This window comes from Impatiens glandulifera, unplaced genomic scaffold (genome assembly GCF_907164915.1).
Source record: "Impatiens glandulifera unplaced genomic scaffold, dImpGla2.1, whole genome shotgun sequence".
Taxonomy (NCBI): domain Eukaryota; kingdom Viridiplantae; phylum Streptophyta; class Magnoliopsida; order Ericales; family Balsaminaceae; genus Impatiens; species Impatiens glandulifera.
In genome coordinates this window covers 70,539-90,250 of record NW_025918868.1, presented here as the reverse complement: position 1 = coordinate 90,250, position 19,712 = coordinate 70,539, and the positions used below count along the sequence as shown (strand labels likewise).

Genomic DNA, 19,712 nt, shown 5'->3' with positions numbered 1-19,712 from the left:
TATTTAATTAAATATAATCATGTAAGAACTTTTTAAACAAACAAACAAAACCTAACAATATTGTTTTTAAAAATGAAAGTTATAATATTACCTAACAATTTTATTTCCCTATTTATCTTAGGTTCTTATTAGTTTTTTTTTTTTAAAGAAATACAGAATAATAAGAAATTGGCTGATTGTTTTTAAATTAGACATCATATATATATATATATATATCACTGCGTACAACCATTTCACCTCTTACCCTCAAACTAAAATTTTAGGTAATTATAACAAAGTTTATCTTGAGAAAATTAATTATCAGTTTCTAATAAACAATCAAAATTAATAGAAAAACAAAATAAAACCGGCATGCGTCTAGTATCTTACTTAGAGGATGGTAAAATAAAGTTTGACATATAATTAAAATGGAATTTTAATATGCTTATACTATGTATATATTATAAATTAAAATGGTATGTTTATAAAATAATTGTGTAGTAATATATATTTTAAGGAATTTCACTCAACAAATTAGATAAGATGTTAAAATATTAATTTATTCAGTTTAAAATTTTGACATAAAATCTATATATCAGGTTGCTTGACTTTTACCATGGTGGTGTTTTGAAAAACCTAATCCTAATTTTTTTTTTAAAATTTTATCATTTGAAAAAATATAAAACCACAACTTTTCTTATTTAATAAGTTGAAGTTATATATATAAACATTTATTAAATTAAAAATTACTTTCAAAAAGAAAAAAAGAAAAAAAGTAAGAAGAAAAAGAAACAAACTTTGCGTGTTTTTTTGATACATTTCCATTTCATTTTCGCATTTATTTCTTTGATATATACGAGTTCACTCTAGGACTAGTTTATTCGGATTGTTTTTTTTTTTAAATTTAGAAAGAGAAGAAAAATAATAATTATTGATGATTTTAAGGAGATAATTATTATTTTTGGTAAAAAGAATTAAAGAATAATTGATATATATAAATAAAATAAAAAATAATAATTTAAAATAAAATATATTTTAGTGTTTTAATTAATGAAATAAATGATATGATGGTTAAGAAATGATTCATTAAAAAATTGATATGATTTGAATTATTTAAAAAACTCAGAAGAGAACTGGTCTGGATTGAATTGATATATGGATTCTCTCTATGATGACAAGTACTCATTCTTTAAGTCTGATTTGGATTTGAATTATTTATATAATTTTATTTGATATAGAATTATGAAAAAGTTAAATTACAATATAATGACTTAGGATTTTTGAATAATATATATCATAATTATTAATTAATCCCTCTTCACAATATTTGCATATGTTTTACTATTTAATAATTTTAAAAAAAATATTTTCTCTTGGAGGTCTTATTCAGTTTTATTGAACACTTTACTAAACCGATTGGTTGTAAATTTTTCATAAGAATAACTCATCATCAAATAACATAATATTAACTAAGAACTTAAGAATAAAAACGAAAAAAAATATATGGCTACCTTAACTAGCCCAACTATATATTTTTAAACTTTTTAAAACAAAACAATTTATTTTAAAATTACGAAAAAGAAACTCTTAATAAAATTTAAATTATTTAAAAAAAAAAGTAAGAAAAGATTAGTAATAAATATATAATTTTTTTAAACTACACTTAAGAGAAGTCAGAACAACAACTTTATAAATTTAAAAAAAAAAATTATAAACTATATAGTCATTGGAGGAATTTTAAACTCAAATTATAATCAACCCTTATTCTGGTTGTAGGTAAATTTAAACTCCTCAAATTCTTATGGTGTCGCGCAGCTCTACTGATGAAATTGGGTTGTGGGATGGAAATGAGATCGTGGTTTATAAAAAATTCTATCAAGAAATATCATTCGAAGATGGATAAGTACATTGAATCATACCAAAAATAAAAAATCAGGCAATCTGTTTTAAATACGGAAAATCCTAGAATTCGAAGAAGTGAGAAGATAAAACATTTAGATAGGAAGAAACTGAAATTATTCGATTGTACTATAAATATCTTGGATATCTCCAAGATATTATAAATATTAAAGAAAAGAATATTGTGTAGTTTATGTAGTTCAACGACTTTTACGGGGATTAGAAAAAAATGAGGAGAAGGAGGAGGAGGAGAAGAGGAGGAGGAGAAGAAGAATGAGGAGAAGGAGTAGGAGTAGAAGGAGAATGAGAAGGTTATTTAGTCAAATCAAAATCAAACAAAACATGTTCCTAGAGAAGGTTATAATCAATAGCTTTCGTCACTATTGACATAAAAGATTGCCATAAAAGTATTTAGGCTATCCTTTTATTATTTATTTTTATTTTATATTATTTATATAGAGAGAGGAGAATGAGAAGGAGAATGAGAAGAAGAAGAAGAAGGAGAATGAGAAAAAGAAGAAGGAGAAGGAGAAGGAGAATGAGAAAAAGAAGAAGGAGAAGGAGAAGGAGAAGGAGAAGGAGAAGGAGAAGGACATAATAAATATATAATAAATATATGTCTTTCTTTCTTTCTAAGACGTTTAGTGAAGAGAGAGAAAATACGACAGAAAACTTTTTTTTATCATCCCAACTTCTTTGGACGGAAATGTTTATAAAGATGGTTATTTAGTCAAATCAAAATCAAACATGTTCTTAGAAAAGGTTATAATCAATAGCTTTAGTCACTATTGCCATAAAAGGATTTAAACTATCCTTTTCTTATTTATTTTTATTTTATATTATATTATATTATATATATATATATATATATTCTTTCTCTTATAGTATATTCACATATCTCATTTAAAAAGAAAAAGAAAATATATTTAAAAAAAAGTACAAGAGAAAAATATTTTTTCTTTTTTCCAAATTAGATAAGTGCTGTGTGAATGTGCTTAATAAATGTGTTAATAAATGTGTTGTATATATCATTACTATATATATATATATTCAAAAATAGCTTCAAATTAGCAATTAACGACTAATACATATTAAAAAATTCCCTCTAAAATAAAACGAGTTTTAATAAGAGCGAAATTCCACCTAATTTTTAAAATAAATTAGTTTGTATTAATTAACTAATTACTCTCTAATCAACTTTATCACCAAATCAGTAACTATTATTTTTTAATAAAACAAGTCAAACGTGCTTTGCTAATTCCTAATTCCAATTGAATTAAAATAAACATTTTAATTTAAGGGTTGTAAAACAAAATTTAATATTTAATTAAATATAATCATGTAAGAACTTTTTAAACAAACAAACAAAACCTAACAATATTGTTTTTAAAAAAGAAAGTTATATTTATATATATATATATATATATATATATATATATATATATATTCCCTAACAATTTTAAAAACAGAAAAATTACTTTATTTCCCTATTTATCTTAGGTTCTTATTAGCTTTTTTTTATTTTTATTTTTTTTTATACCTCAGTGATCATTAAAGAAAATACAGAATAATAAGAAACTGGCTGATTGTTTTAATTAATTATATATATATATATATATATATATATATATATATATATATATATATATATATATATATATATATATGAGGAGTGATAGAGTGAGGGAATTTAGTGAGGAAATTTGGTGAGGGAATGACGTGTCATCACTTCATTGGTTGTAAAAGGTAAAAGTGAGAGGAAAGAGAGAAAAAAGAGAAATTATTTGATTTTTTCAGCGAATAAGATTATGCCACGTAATTCCCTCACCAAATTCTCTCACCTAATCATTTCTTTATATATATATCACCCGTACAACCATTTCCTCAAACTATAATTTCAAAATCTTTAGCTAATTATAACAAAGTTGATCTTGAGAAAATTAATTATCAGTCTCTAATTTTACAGGATGGTAAAATAAATTATATATATAATTAAAATGAACTTTTAATATGCTTATACTATGTATATATTATAAATTAAAATGGTATGTTTATAAAATAATTGTGTAGTAGTATATATTTTAAGGAATTTCACTTAATAAATTAGATAAGATGTTAAAATATTAATTTATTCAGTTTAAAATTTTAGCATAAAATCTATATATCACGTTGCTTGACTTTTACCATGGTGGTGCTTTGAAAAACCTAATCCTAATTTGTTTTTAAAATTTTATCATTTGAAAAAATATAAGACCACAACTTTTCTTATTTAATAAGTTGAAGTAATATATATAAACATTTATTAAATTTAAAATTACTTTCCAAAAGAAAAAAAGTAAAAAGAAAAAGAAACAAACTTTGCGTGTTATTTGGTACATTTCCATTTCATTATCGCATTTATTTCTTTGATATATGCGAGTTCTCTTTAGGACCGGTAGTTTATTCGGATTGTTTTTTTTTTAATTTAAAAGAGAAGAAAAATAATAATTATTAAAGATTTTAAGGAGATAATGATTATTTTTAGTAAAAAGAATTAAAAAAGAATTGATATATATAAATAAAATAAAATATAATAATTTAAAATAAAATATATTTTAGTATTTTAATTAATAAAATAAATGATGTAATTGTTGAGAAATGATTTATTAAAAAATTGATATGATTTGAATTATTTAAAAACTCAAAGATTACTGGTCTTGATTGAATTGATATATGGATTCTCTCTGACGGATGACAAGTTTGTCATACTCATTCCTTAAGTCTGATTTGGATTTGAATTATTTATATAATTTTATTTGATATAAAATTATGAAAAAGTTAAATTACAATATAATGACTTACAATTTTTGAATAATATATATCACAATTATTAATTAATCCCTTCATCACAATATTTGCATAAACTATGTTTTACTATTTAATAATTAAAAAAAAAATTTCTCTTAGAGGTCTTATTCAGTTTTATTGAACATTTTACTAACCAAGTAAACCGGTTGGTTGTAAACTTTTCATGAGAATAACTCATCATCAAATAACATAATATTAACTCCAAGAACTTAAGAATAAGAAGGAAAAAAAATATATGGCTACCTCAACTAGCCCAACTATATATTTTTAGACTTTTTAATACAAAACAATTTATTTTAAAATTAGAAAAAAGAAACTCTTAATAAAATTTAAATTACTTTAAAAAAGAAAGTAAGAAAAAATTAATAACAAATATATAATTTTTTTAAACTACACTTAAAGAAGCCAGAACAACAACAATTTTATAAATTTGAAAAAAAAAGAATTTATAAACGAGGAGTGATAGAGAGAGAGAATTTGGTGAGAGAATTTGGTGAGGAAATAACTTGGCACCGAAAATGTAAAAGTGGGAGGAAGGAGAGAAAAGAGAGAAATTATTTGATTTTTTCAGCGAATAAGATTATGCCACGTGATTTCTCACCAAATTCCCTCATCAAATTCCCTCATCAAATTCTCTACCAAATTCCCTCATCTAATTCCCTCATCTAATCATTTCTCTTTATAAACTATATAATTTGATTAAACTCAAATTATAATCAACCCTAATTCTGGTTGTAGGTGGAATTTAAACTCCTCAAATTCTGGTGGTGTCGCGCAGCTCTACTGATCAAATTGGGTTGTGGAATGGGAATGAGATCGTGGTTTATAAAAGTTCTATCAAGAAATATCATTCGAAGATGGATAAGTACGTTGAATCATACCAAAAATAAAAAAATTAGGCAATAATACGGGAATCCCTCGAATTCAAAGAAGCAAGAAGCTAAAACATTTAGAGAGGAAGAAACTGAAATTTACCCGATTGTACTATAAATATCTTGGATATCTCCAAGATATTATAAATGTTAAAGAAAAAGAATATTGCAAAGTTTCTGTAGTTGAATGACTTTTACGGGGATTAGAAGAAAAAGGAGGAGAAGGAGGAGGAGGAGAAGGAGAATGAGAAGAAGGAGGAGTAGAAGTAGAAGTAGAAGTAGAAGGAGGAGAAGGAGAAGGAGGAGAAGAAGAAAAAGAAGAAGAAGAAGAAGAAAGAGAAGTAGGAGGAGAAGGAGAAGAAGAAAGAGAAAAAGAAGGAGGAGAAGGAGAAGGAAAAGAAGGACATAATAAATATATGTCTTCCTTTTTTCTAAGACGTTTCGTGAAGAGATAAAAAATATCAAATTTGACAAAAAAACTTCGACGGAAAGTTATTTAGTCAAATCAAAATCAAACATGTTCCTAGAGAAGGTTATAATCAATAGCTTTCGTAACTATTGTCATAAAAAAAGATTTAGGCTATCCTTTTCTTATTTATTTTTATTTTACATTATAAATATATAGAGGAGGAGAAGAAGGAGAAGGAGAAGAATGACATAATAAATATATGTCTTTCTTTCTTTCTAAGCATGAAGAGAGAAAATACTATATTTGACAGAAAACTCTTTTTTATCATCCCAACTTCTTTTTTATCTTCTCATTCTTCTTCTTCTCCTCTCCTCCTTCTTATTCTTATTTTATTCTTATTCTACTTCTACTCCTACCCCTACTCCTCCTCCTCCTTCTTCTTCTCCTCATTCTCCTCATCCTCATCATTCTCCTTCTCATTCTCATTCTCATTCTCCTCTTCCTTCTCCTTCTCTTCTTCCTCCTCATCATCCTTCTCCTTCTCCTTCTCCTTCTCCTCATCCTTTTAATCCTCGTAAAAGTCGTTCAACTCCAGAAGCTTCACAATATTCTTTTCTTTCACATTTTATAATATATTGGAGATATCCAAGATATTTATAGTACAATATGGTAAATTTCAGCTTCTTTCTCTCTAAATGTTTCAGCTTCTCGCTTCTTTGAATTCGAGGAATTCCCGTATTTAAAACAGATTGCCCGATTTTTTCTTTTGGTATGATTCAACGTACTTATCCATCTTCGAATAATATTTCTTGATAGAACTTCTTACAAACCACGATCTCATTCCCATCCCACAACTTAATTTGATTAGTAGAGCTGCGCGACACCACCAGAATTTGAGGAGTTTAAATTTCATCTACAACTAGAACTAGGGTTGATTATAATTTGAGTTTAAAATTCCTCCGATGATTATATAATTTGTAAATTCTTTTTTTTGATGATTATATAATTTGTAAATTCTTTTTTTTTTTCAAATTTATAAAGCTGTTGTTGTTCTGGCTTCTCTTAAGTGTAGCTTCAAAAAATTATATATTTGTTACTAATCTTTTCTTACTTTCTTTTTTAAAGTAATTTAAATTTTATTAAGAGTTTGTTTATGGTTGATAAAACAAATACTCATTTTAATTAGTGATTTTTTTTTATTAAATCAGAGAAAATATTTAAAACTTATAATATTTATATAAACTAATTATTAAATTTATCAATTAATCATATTATAAAACATTTTAACTAGTTAGCATGGGCATGGAGTGAACTTTAATTTCAAAAACATTAAATACTATGATTTATTTCAAAATATAGTTATATCTAAATACATTATAATTTTCTAATCAATATAATTATCTCTAAATACATTTTATTTCTCTAATAATATACAAATTATTTCAAACTCCACCTTTAAAATAAGATTTAATCCATTTAATACTTTATATTTTTTATTAATAAAATATTCACAACACTATATATTATAAATGAACTAGATAAAATTTCAGAAAATTTAATAATTTCTACTTTCTGAAATTCAAAAGTAATTAAATCTGGATGAAATTCTAAAAAATTGCCATACATTTATTGGATCTGGCTGCATCATGTTGGAAAGATGGTTTGAAGAGTTGAACTTATTAAGAAAATCTAACGAAACAACTTAGATATAATTCAAACTCCGGAACATCCCTACACTAATCAAGCTAAAACAGAGGATACCAAGACAGATGCAAATGTAGTAGAGGAAATTAGAGAGGAAGATACTTAGACTAATCAAACTAAAATAGAGGATACCAAGGCTGATGCAAATGCAATTTTATGCATTATAACAAATTTTCTTTTCCTCTTCACCTTGATTCCCTTTAATTTCATTCCTTCACTGCTTTATTTTTTCTCAGAATCCTTCTTACATTTCTTCTACAAATGTTTGATCTTTAAGTTTAGCCTTCTATATTTCCTTGTTTTTCTTTTCTACTTCCTGATTTTTCTGATTTTTCTATTTCTTTTCTTTAGCATTATCACATTTATTGTTTAAGAAATTGTTACAAAAAGCACACCTCTTTGATTTCATTTATAAGAGATCTCCATAACATTGTGCTTTCCTTTCTTGTCAACAACTATCATTTTCATTGGTAGAACACTCCTAAGATGCACTTTAATGCTAATTCTAGTAAATGACAAGTGCTCTCATTCTTTAGTTATAGGGTCCATATATAATAGTTTCCCAATTCTACTTGCAAAATGACTAATTGCTTCGTCATTGTACATGTGGTCTAGAATGTTCAGAGCTTAAAATAAATATGGACCGTTTCCTTGATCTACTCTATAGATTCATCTCTTCTTACGACTTTTTCAGATTAATGCAATTTGATCCTATGTAAATATGCCCTTTCTCCAAGATGTCTTTTAGATTTGTGCAATTTGTGACGTATATTTCTTACGGAATTTCTGACGAAATTATAATTTGTAACATATTTTTTATTTTTTAAATAAACGTCGGTATACCACTCGTCAGTAAATCTTCCGGCGAATACATAATCCGTCAGAAAATTTTGTGACGTTTTTTTATTTCATTGGAAATTTTCTGTAGGAATATACGTCGGAAACTTCGTGATAATTGTTCCGTAGACATATCCATCGGAAAGTTCGAGCTAATTTCGTAAGAATGTTCGTCGGAAATTTCTTCTTAATAATTTCATAGAAATATCCGTCGAAAAGAAATATATTTCTTTAAAAATTTATTTTTCCTAATTATTTCTCATATTTTTCCTAACTATATTTTAAAAATATTAAGTACAAATTTACTAACAAAAAAACCATTGAAATTTGAAAAAAAAAAATGTGTGACTCAATAGTTTCTATCAATAATTCTTTCACAAAAGTGAAAGTTAGCTTTACTCACATTTTAGTACTCAACTTTTATCACTTCTCATCCATATGCATTAAAGCTCTATTCTCATTTTAGTAGTCATCTCCAACTCATTTACTCCAACTCTCATCACTTCTCATCAATATGCATTAGAGGAACTTGTAAACAACAAAATTATGCAAGTCTATCATATCACCCTGCAAGAAAAATGAATGTCTTATATCCTAACTAAGTATAGAACTCAGAAATAACACTTCTCATCACTTTTCTACCAAGTTTAATGAACAATTATTTTGTGTTGTTTTTTTCTTGCATCATATGCAACATTCCTTATCCATAATTAATTAAAAGTACTGTACTTATAAGGAAATGACATATCAACTTACTCAAATCCGATGAATTTGATTTCCAAAATATATCTTCAGAGACATTTTCCTATCAACAAATTTTAACTTGATATGTTTATGTAAAACACTCTAAGAAAACCAACAAATAAATGACTATAAATAAACAAGGAATCTCATTAAGAGAAATATATTATAAATGGAAGTGATAAATATACTGCAATTCTTAACAAACAATTCTTCACACTATTGATAAATCTGCATTATCATTTTGAAACAATGAAAGAAACTTGGAAATAGACTAACTAACCATGAATTTGATTTCATGGATCCAGTAGTTCATCAAACACATGTGTTTAACCACCAAATATCTCATTATAAATATATATATATATATATATATATATATATATATATATATAAAGAAACTGAAAAGAAACCTGAATGATAAATTTATCACTAAAATGACCAAAAAAATATGAATTTTACTTATTAGTACTCACACTTTATCAATTGAAAATATTCTGCATTATAATTGTCGAAACAATGAAAAGATTTAGAAAAGACTAACTAATCAAAAGTAGAAAACTAATGCTTGTGATGCAGTTTTCATTTTAATAAAGAGAAAGTAAGAAAATAGTTTAAAGAATTAAGATGTAGTAGTCATAAAAGTGTATATATCTAGTAATAAAAAATTTATATAGCCCACTATTATGTAGTATAGTGATAATAGAGATAAGTACTCTTGCAAAATAAATATATAAAGAGGACTATTGAGGTGAGTTCGTTTCTATTTTCAGGAATCAAAAAGATAAGATCCATTAAGTATAGAAGGATGACACAATACAATATGAGATAATTAATTAAGGTTCAATAATGTTAGACCTTTGTGTTGTGACTTATGCTTAAATATGTCTAACGGGTTCTTATCCGTGTAGATTTTTTTCAGCTTCATCTGTTGGTTTTCTATTACATCTCTTAATCAATGAAACTTCACATCAATATGCTTAGTTTTGGAATGATATGTAGGTTATCACAGAAAACAATTGCATCTTCTTGTTGCATACCATGCTCTAGGAGAAATCTAATCATGCACAATAATTCCTTACCAACTTCAGTTGCTGCAATGTATTTTGCTTTTGTTGTTGACAAAGCCACATATTTCTGCAACTTGGATTACCATGACATGGCTCCCCCTACAAAAGTAAACACATAACCCCAAGTGGATTTTCTGTGATATAGATCTCTAGCCATATCAGCATCTTTGTAACCTTATAACACAGTTTCACCATTTCTAAAACTTAAACACAAATTGGAAGTGCCTCTTTGATATCTAAGAATCCACTTCACTGCTTCCCAATGTTGTTTTTCTGGATTAGAGAGGAACTTACTTACCACACCGACTGCATGCGCTATATCTGGCCTAGTGAAAACTATTGCATACATCAAACTCCCTACAGATGAGGAGTATGGAACACTTGATATTTCATCATTTTCTCTGTTGATGGACACATCTTTTTGCTCAATTTAAAATGGCTAGGAAGTGGACAACTTACTTCCTTTGTTCCTTGCATGTTAAATCTTTCAAGCACCCATTTAATGTAATTCTCTTGTGACAACCAAACTCTCTTAGCATTTCTGTCACGAGTAATCAACATTCCCAATATCTGACGTGCTTGGCACATGTCCTTCATGTCAAATGTCTTGGACATCTCCTTCTTCAACATGGCTATTATCTGAGCATCATTTTCTACAATCAACATATCATCAACATAAAGTAAAAGGATTAGAAACTTTTCATTAGAAAATCTTTTAAAGTAACACACGGATCTACCTTGGTTCTCTGATACCCATGACTCATCATAAAAGAGTCAAATTTCTTGTACCACTGTCTCAGAGCTTGTTTCAAACTGTATAGACTCTTCTTCAATTTACAAATCATTTTCTCATTTTCTCATTTTCTTTCACTTCAAATCTCTCTAGTTGCACCATGTAGATCTCTTCTTCTAAGTTACCATGAAGAAATGAAGTTTTCACATCATGTTGCTCAAGCTCAAGGTCTAAGTTAGCTATTAGACCTAACATTGTACGAATGGAAGTCATCTTTACCAATGGTGAGAAAATCTCCTTAAAGTCGTTGCCATGTTTCTGTCCAAAACCCTTTACAACAAGTCGAGCTTTGTAATTCATAATTTCTCCATTTTCACATCTCTTTAGCTTGAACACTCATTTGTTTTTAAATGCCCTTTGGCCTTTAGGAAGTTCCACCAGCTCATATGTGCCCATTTCTTGCAATGACTCTATCTCATCTTTCATTGCATTCTGCCACTTAGCTTTGTCTTTATGAACTTGTGCCTCCTGAAAATATTTTGGATCTCCTTATTCTGTCAATAGAATATACTCTGAAGAAGGGTACTTTTTAGAAGGTTGGTTCTCTCTTTCAGACCTTCTTAATGGGGGCTCTTCTGGCTCCTCTTGATGATGTTGCTCCCCCTACTCAAGAACATCATAAACAGTCTCATCATCATTAATACTATTCATGTCAGAGGTTTCCTCGGTGACTTCTTAATTATGTTCATCTTCATTTGTTACTATTGATTGTACATGTGATGGAATTGGTATGAGTTATATGGACTCATCAACTCTCTCTAACTTCTCATTCATTTATGGATTTATCACGTTTTGACCTTCGAAGAACACAGAATCTCTACATCTAACAATTCTTGTCTTTTCTGGGTCTCATAATCTGTACCCAAATTCTTCATTTCCATATCCAAGGAAAATACATAGAATTACTTTATTATCCAACTTGGATCTTTGTTCCTTTGAAATATGCACATATGCTTTGCATCCAAACACCCTTAGATGCGAGTATGAAATATTCTTCTTAGACCATACTCTTTCTGGTATTTCAAACTTCAAAGGAATAAAGGGTGACCTGTTTATGAGATAGCAAGTTGTGCGAACTATTTCTGCCTAAAACTGTTTTGGCAACTTTGTCATCTTCAGCATGCATCTCACCTTTTCTACAATGCTGCGATTCATTCTCTCAGCCACACCACTGTGTTGTGGAGTTCCATGCACTATTTTCTCATGTCGAATTACATATTTTAAACAATATGCTTTAAACTCCTTGGATGTATACTCTCTCACGTTATCAGAGCGAAGACATTTCAGCTTATTGTTTGTCTCTCTTTATACCATGACATGGAACTCTTGAAAGTAATTAAATATTTAGTCTTTCGTTCTCATGAAATAAACTCACACCTTTCTAGATGCATCATCAATAAATATTAGAAAATATCGATTTCCACCAAATGACTCCTCCTCAAAAGGACCACACACATCAGAATAAACCAAGTCCAGCACATTTTGTTTCCATTCTAATGTTTGACTAAAAGAGACTATGTGTTGCTTACCAAATGGGCAGTAGTCGCACAAATCCATAACTTCGTCTTTAGTTGAGGGAATGTAAAGCTTCCTCACCAGAATTTGCAACCATTTCTCACTCATGTGGCCGAGACGTTGATGCCACAGATTTAGAGAGTTTTCAACTTGTACTGCATTCAACCCATTCTTGAGTATTTTCACATAGGTTCGGTATAAGGAGTTCCATGACTTCCCTTTTTCTACAATCATGGATCCTTTGTTGAGCTTACATTCTCCACTACCAAGGTAATGTTTGAATCCATCTTTGTCCAATGCATCACCTGATATTAAGTTTAGACGCAAATCAGGAATATGTCGCAAATCTTTCAGTGTTAACTGATGTCCCATCTCTTTTTGCAAATAAATATCACCAATACCCACAATGCTCGAGTGACTAGTATTACCCATCTTCACTATATCAAGATCTCCATCCTTGTAAGTCGTGAAGAACTCTCTATTTGGTGTAGCATGATAACAAGCACATGTATCAACTATCCACTCAATTCCTTGATGACTTTCTACATGTAGATATTGTTCTTTTTCACAAGAAAGAATCACTACATCATCTGCAGTTACTATAGTTGTGGTATTTCTAATCTCATCATCTTTCTTCTGATTTTTATCTTCATTCTGTATTCTTTTCTAGACTCTACAATTTTTCTTCATGTGACTTTCTTTACCACAATGATAACATTGTCTTCCCTTAGATTTTGATCTGCCTCTAGACTTGTTGTGGCCTCTTGATTGTTGTCGGTATTCAGCTCTTCCCCTGTTCTCTATGACTAAGGCATGTGCACTATTTGTATTAGTTGACTTCCTTCTTGTCTCCTCATTGAACAAGCTGCTGGTAACTATACTCATAGTAAGAACACCATTCGGAGGTGCATTACTGACTATCACAACCAATGTCTCTCAACTATCGAGCAATGATCTCAAGAGCAATAGGGCTTACAGCTCATCTTCTAAGGTCATCTCCATCATTGATAATTGATTAATCAAGCTCTAGAACTTATTTAAATGCTCAGCAACACCTGCACCTTCTCTGAATTTCAGATTTACTAACCTTCGAATCAGAAACGCTTTGTTACCTACTATTTTCTGCTCATACAATGACTCCAGCTTCTTCCACAACTCATGTGCACTTTTCTCACTTGCTACATGGTGGTATACGCTATCATCAAGCCAATATCTGATTGTGCCGACTACTTTCCGGTTTAATTTTGTCCAATCACCATTATACATATCTTTTGGCTTTGCACTATCTCCTTCAACCGGCTCATACAAGTCTTTACATTAAAGGATATCCTCCATTTTGGATTTCTAAATCTGTCAACCTGATTATTGTGATATTGCCTTCCATCTCAACCTACAAAAGTACTCTTCAAAAATAAACCTAATAACTCTGATACCACTTGATGGGAATTTTGAAACGAAGAATATTTTTATACTGTAATCAATCGATGTGAGATGGGTAGATGCACAAGTTATCCAAATCTAAAATATGAGATCAAGCACACAATAAAACATCACCAAATTTACGTGAAAACCCCTCTCAACCTAGAGGGTAAAAAATCACGGGACTAACTGAGAAATTTCATTATAAACAAGAAACGGATACAAATGTTCTTCTCAACTTTAAACCCAAAGTTGAGGTATAATTTTCTTAATTGATAAAATTATTAATTAAAATAATAATTATTAAATATGCCGCCTTATTATGATTATTATTTATGGTAAAGCTTAGACTTTTTAACTTCCACTTATATATTTGTATTTTCTAAAATAAACTCCTTTCTTCTTTTTACATAATTAGTTATTCATTTTAAATACATTTAAATATATATATATAAATTGGTAATTACCGTGCATGCTTCGTTCTCGATCAACATCTATCTATTTTTTTTTAATTCAGTTACTATAAAGATGGTTTTAAATATTATTCATTGCAGTAATGTATAAAAATAATTCCAAATTGAATAAAAAAAACAATACAAATATATATGTTAAAATATACTCAAAACACAAGGAGATTTACATACGAACAAAAAAAAGAAGCGAAAAATCTATGTTTTCAACAACAATTTTTATCGATTTTTCCGAAAAAACATCTTTTATTATTACCGTTTTAAAGTAAACAAATTATTTTGTGCAAAATGATGCACCTCATTATGATTTAAAATATTATTCAAATTTTATAATAGAATATAATTAATAAAGTGTGATAAAGTTGTTTAATTGAAGGAGTATGTGTAGAAACTGGTTTCAAATACATTTCTAGTGACACTGATGTCCTTGAAAATACAACAGGTTAGTTGAAACTTGAAACCAATATTGGTAATTATGTGGGTGAATGTTGCTGTCAATTGTTTGGATTTGTGTGAGGTTAGATTAATATTCCTATCCTGCATTTGTAGAAAGTCATAATTTATTTTATCCTCCGTTTTAATACCATTTTATCATTTATCCCATCAAGGTAGTCCAGTGGTAAGAATCGGCTTAAAAAGCACAAAAAGTCACGGATTTGATTTCATCTGAAAGCGTTTTAAGTTTAATTAAGGGTCATGGTTGTGGGGTGTCATGCTAGCTCTCATTTATTAAAAAAAATATATATACCATTTTAACATTTCTTTTTACATATTTTAAAATTTTAAAATGTAGGTAATGATTAATATTCCTGACTTCTTTTAAGTAGAGAAGATTGGATGGCCATAAACTTTATAAGTTGAAAGATTGAAGGATTGTTTCAAAAGATCCACATCTTCTTCAAGGATTGACTATGCACTTACATATAATACCAAAAATTGAAATCATGTCATCTAGTCTCTTTATATTATTTGGGGATAAGTATATTATTCATTTAAATTATCACATCACCCATTATTTCAATTCAAAATTAACTATAACATAAATATATAGAGTAGAAATCCATGCACTTAGATAACATTAATCACTACTCCTAGAATAGGAGCATCATCCCCAAGTCTATTCCTCCGGCCACTACCCATATCAATATCCGGTTGATTATTAAGGGGAGGAATGGGCCTCTCCGGCAATGTCCGGAGACGCAGAGGCTGCCGGAGCCATCTTGTGTCCAGTAAGCTTCCACCATTGTTCCTCGAGGATTTTCTATAGACAGCGACCCTGGAATTCCAATCAACTTTGCCCCCATAGGAACCTGACCCCCAAAGAAAACACAATTTAATGTAAACACAAGCCAATTAATAATAATTCAGTAATGTACTATATGGTTTTGATTCCTTTACAAGTATTTCGGTCCCTGAATCGAGAATCAGCGTGGCTAAGTTCTGCTCTTCCAAATCCAATGCTGCAGATTCTATGGTGGCTTTCCTCGATATGTTCAAGAAAACATCTTCGAGAGTGGTGAGACCGAGTTGAATATCTTCTATTCCGAATTCATCTTTCATGTCTTCCAACTTTATAAAGAACCCCTATATATAGTAATAGATGTAGTATGATGACTCAATGCAGGATTTAAACAAGATACAAAGAATCAATTATGGATCAAAACTAAGTCTTTACCTTCAATAGTTTCTCCTTTTCATATGGAATCATAAAGCTTAGAAATGACTTCCCTTCATCCTTTGCTAATAGATCAAGATGTTTTGAGAAAAACAGTTTCACTCGATCCTGATTCTCCTTAACCATATCATATCCTTGTGATGAGATTTTATTTGGATCCTCATGGAAAGTCAAGTTAGTAATGATCCCAAATCCATACTTCAGTTTCAATCTGATCGAAGTTCCAATACAGAACAGTCTCCCCGTAGCCATGATCCCAATTCTATCGCTCAAAACATCAGCTTCTTCCATCGAATGTGTACTCAATATAATTGCCCTTCCTTTCTTCGTTTCCTCAATAATGTCCCACACTTGTCTTCGCGTAATTGGATCCATACCAGTCGTCTTAAATTAAAAAAACAACAACAATAAATCAGGGAAAACAGAACAATGTGTTCTAAAAGTTCAAATAAATGTATATACCGGTTCATCCAAAATAACCAACTTGGGGTCACCAATAAGCGCAATTGCAACACTGATGCGACGCTTCATGCCCCCGCTGTAACTCCCAGTTCTCATTTTCGCGCTAGTTACAAGCTTGACTTCAGCCAACAATTTCTCCGTTGCCCAGACAATCGCAGTTTAAGCTAAATTTAGACAAAACCAAGAAGAAATAAGAGACAAGACAGTTACAAACCATCTTAATAGAGGACGTTGATAAGCCCTTGATGCTGGCAAATAGATTAAGATGTTCTTCGCCAGTCAGAATATCCCAAAGGATGTCGAACTGAAAACAACAACTAATAGTAATGAGAAACAAATTTTCTGATAAAAAGAAAAACAGAGTAAAATTAGTAATTAAGCCATGTAACCTGAGGACAAACGCCAATCATTCTTCGGATATTTGACATACCAATCGAGCTGGTTATGGATTCACCATAAACCAATGCTGAAGAACATGTTTAAAACCTTTAATAATAAACAAACAAATAAGCTAGTAACGAAATGATCAATGTTTGCATTACCATCTCCGTCTGTAACAGAAGCAACCCCGGTCAAGCAAGCAATGGTCGTGGTCTTACCAGCTCCGTTAGGACCCAAAAGACAGAAGAGTTGATTCTTCATAATATTCATCCATAAGCCTTTCACAGCTTGAAATGGTTTCTTCTTCTTGTATTTGCAGCACCCAATGTTTATCTCTCCCGGGTAAATCTTTTTCAGCCCACGAATTTGAACAGCAACATTTGGATCAACTGAATCTAACCGCGCTTGCTCTTTAACTAAATTCTCCTCTTCAAGAACATCCTCATCGTCTGGAACTGTACCTTGATCTTCTTGCTTATATGTTTTACGTCTAAAACATAGACAAGATCCATCTGGAGAAAATATCATCATCCTTAATCACAACAAAAAATGAATCTGAAAAAAAAAAAGTTGTCAAATTCAATTACCACTGCCAGTCCAATATCCAGGATTCAAGAAGTAGAAAAATGACTTCCTTAATCCAGAAGAGTTGGGAAGTATATTGTCCAAGTATAAGGCAACAAGTAACCAGAAGAAGAACGTCCAAATAAATGTTACAAACAATTGAACCTACAAAACAACCAACTGAGAAGCTGTTAACTGCACAACAGGATGTGTTTTGTCAAGTTTCATTAAAGGGTACAAGAAACATACATATGCCATTCCTTTCTGGCTCGACGATATAAGCATATGAAGACCTCTAGTAAGAAGATTAGGTGGGAAGAGTGACCATGGGATTTCTTATTTATGGTATTTATGTTCTTCGTAAGGGAAGCCAGCAAGAGCAGGAAACTGGAAAATAGACAAAACAGGGAAGAGTATGGTTAAAGTTAATTTTTTTGAAAATGTGTAAAGATGAAAGGATTTTACCTGCAATGGTACGCTCACTATGAACACCAGGAATCCCAAAGATGTACATGATGACGCCTTCTTTAGAAACGTCGATAACATGAAGCTAAATGCAATCTGGTGAGAAACTTAATTTAAAATTCATGATCAAACTAATAGTTTCGCTTAAAATTAAGATGAGGAGGAAGACTATATCATACTGATATAGAACAGGAAGAACACGAAGAAGACTTTGGCGATGTTTTTAGACATGAACTCAATCCGGAAAGCCACTCCACAGGCTACTGTTAAAAACGAACTGAAGAAAGAAACAACAGTCTCCCACAAAAGCCATGACGACCAGTATGCAGAATCATAAAGGCCAACCATTGTCATTGCCTAGACCAAAATAAGAAAACCAAAATAATGTCATTTAACAACGATCACGATTCATAATATCTATACATCAGTTATGGACATGGATTATAACCTGCCGGAGATTCAATTCCTTTTCAGTAACCAAAGCACTGAGTTTAAACAAAAAAGCAAACATTGCAGCAGCAAGGAAGAAAAGGGGCCCGGAAAGAAAAAGCACCATGTTCTTGATCTCATCCGCAGTAACTTTATCAAGATCTGGCGCAGGATGTGGGAATTCCTTGACAGCAACAACCCATCTGAAATTCTGATCTGCAAATTGGGATTTATGAGTCAAGAGTGATTTAAAAGGTTTATAGATTCAAAATTCGATCACCTCCAACAAGCTCTCTTGCGATTTCTCGCTCTGCAGCTAGTTGAAGTGGAAGCTGGAACTTGAGAATTGGATCTTCGAGTTGGTTTCGTTTCTTGACTTCAGTCTTATTTGTTTGGATTCCATATTTGACTATAGTGTTGTTTATCAACGAGAAATGCAGAGCTCCTGGACAGTGCATTGGATTGTTAAAAAGCCATTCATCAACTTCCTTCTTAGTTCTAAAAGACTTCACCTGACCTACCAAACCAAATAAGATAAATTATTTCAATTCATAGGGTTTATAATAATGCATGTGTATATATATCTATATATCTATATACCTTGGAGAGTGGAATTGGACGTCCTGGATTATTGGACATGATAGCAGATGCAATTGAAGTGAATCTAGAACTTTCATTTCCACTCCAGAAGAAATCAAAACAGGGTTTCTTCACGTAGTATTTATCTTCACAACGTGGTATTGGCGGAGAAATTAGGGGTTTCGGATCACGAACTTCATTTCCATTTGATCCAACGGAAGCCTCAAGAGCCCAGTAGAGAAGAGCGACGAACAATACAGGCGACAAGAGTTGGATGATGAGTGATCGCTTGCTCCGGCGGGCGACGAGAAAGTTCTTCACGAAGAGTGCTTTAAATTGCTGAAGAAATAGTGGTATCCCTTTCAGTAAATCTTCATCCATTGTTACTCCATTGCTAGATTTTCTTTAATTACTTGTTTGTATTCTAAAGGAATACCAAATGCTTGACGAACTGTGGAGTTCTTACGATCGATGGATCGACGAATGATGATCGATTCGATCCAAGTTTATTAATTGAGAGATGGGTAATGGTGTGTGAAAGTTAAGATGAAAATCTTTTCATCTTCCAGCAAATCTTTGATTCCATTACCAAATTTGTCTTA

At 30.2% G+C, this 19,712-nt stretch overlaps 1 pseudogene; it reads right to left on the bottom strand.

Moving 5' to 3' along the window:
* Positions 1-15,623: 15,623 nt before the first annotated feature.
* On the bottom strand, positions 15,624-19,497 carry LOC124917168 (annotated as a pseudogene).
* Between the last annotated feature and the right edge of the window lie 215 nt (positions 19,498-19,712).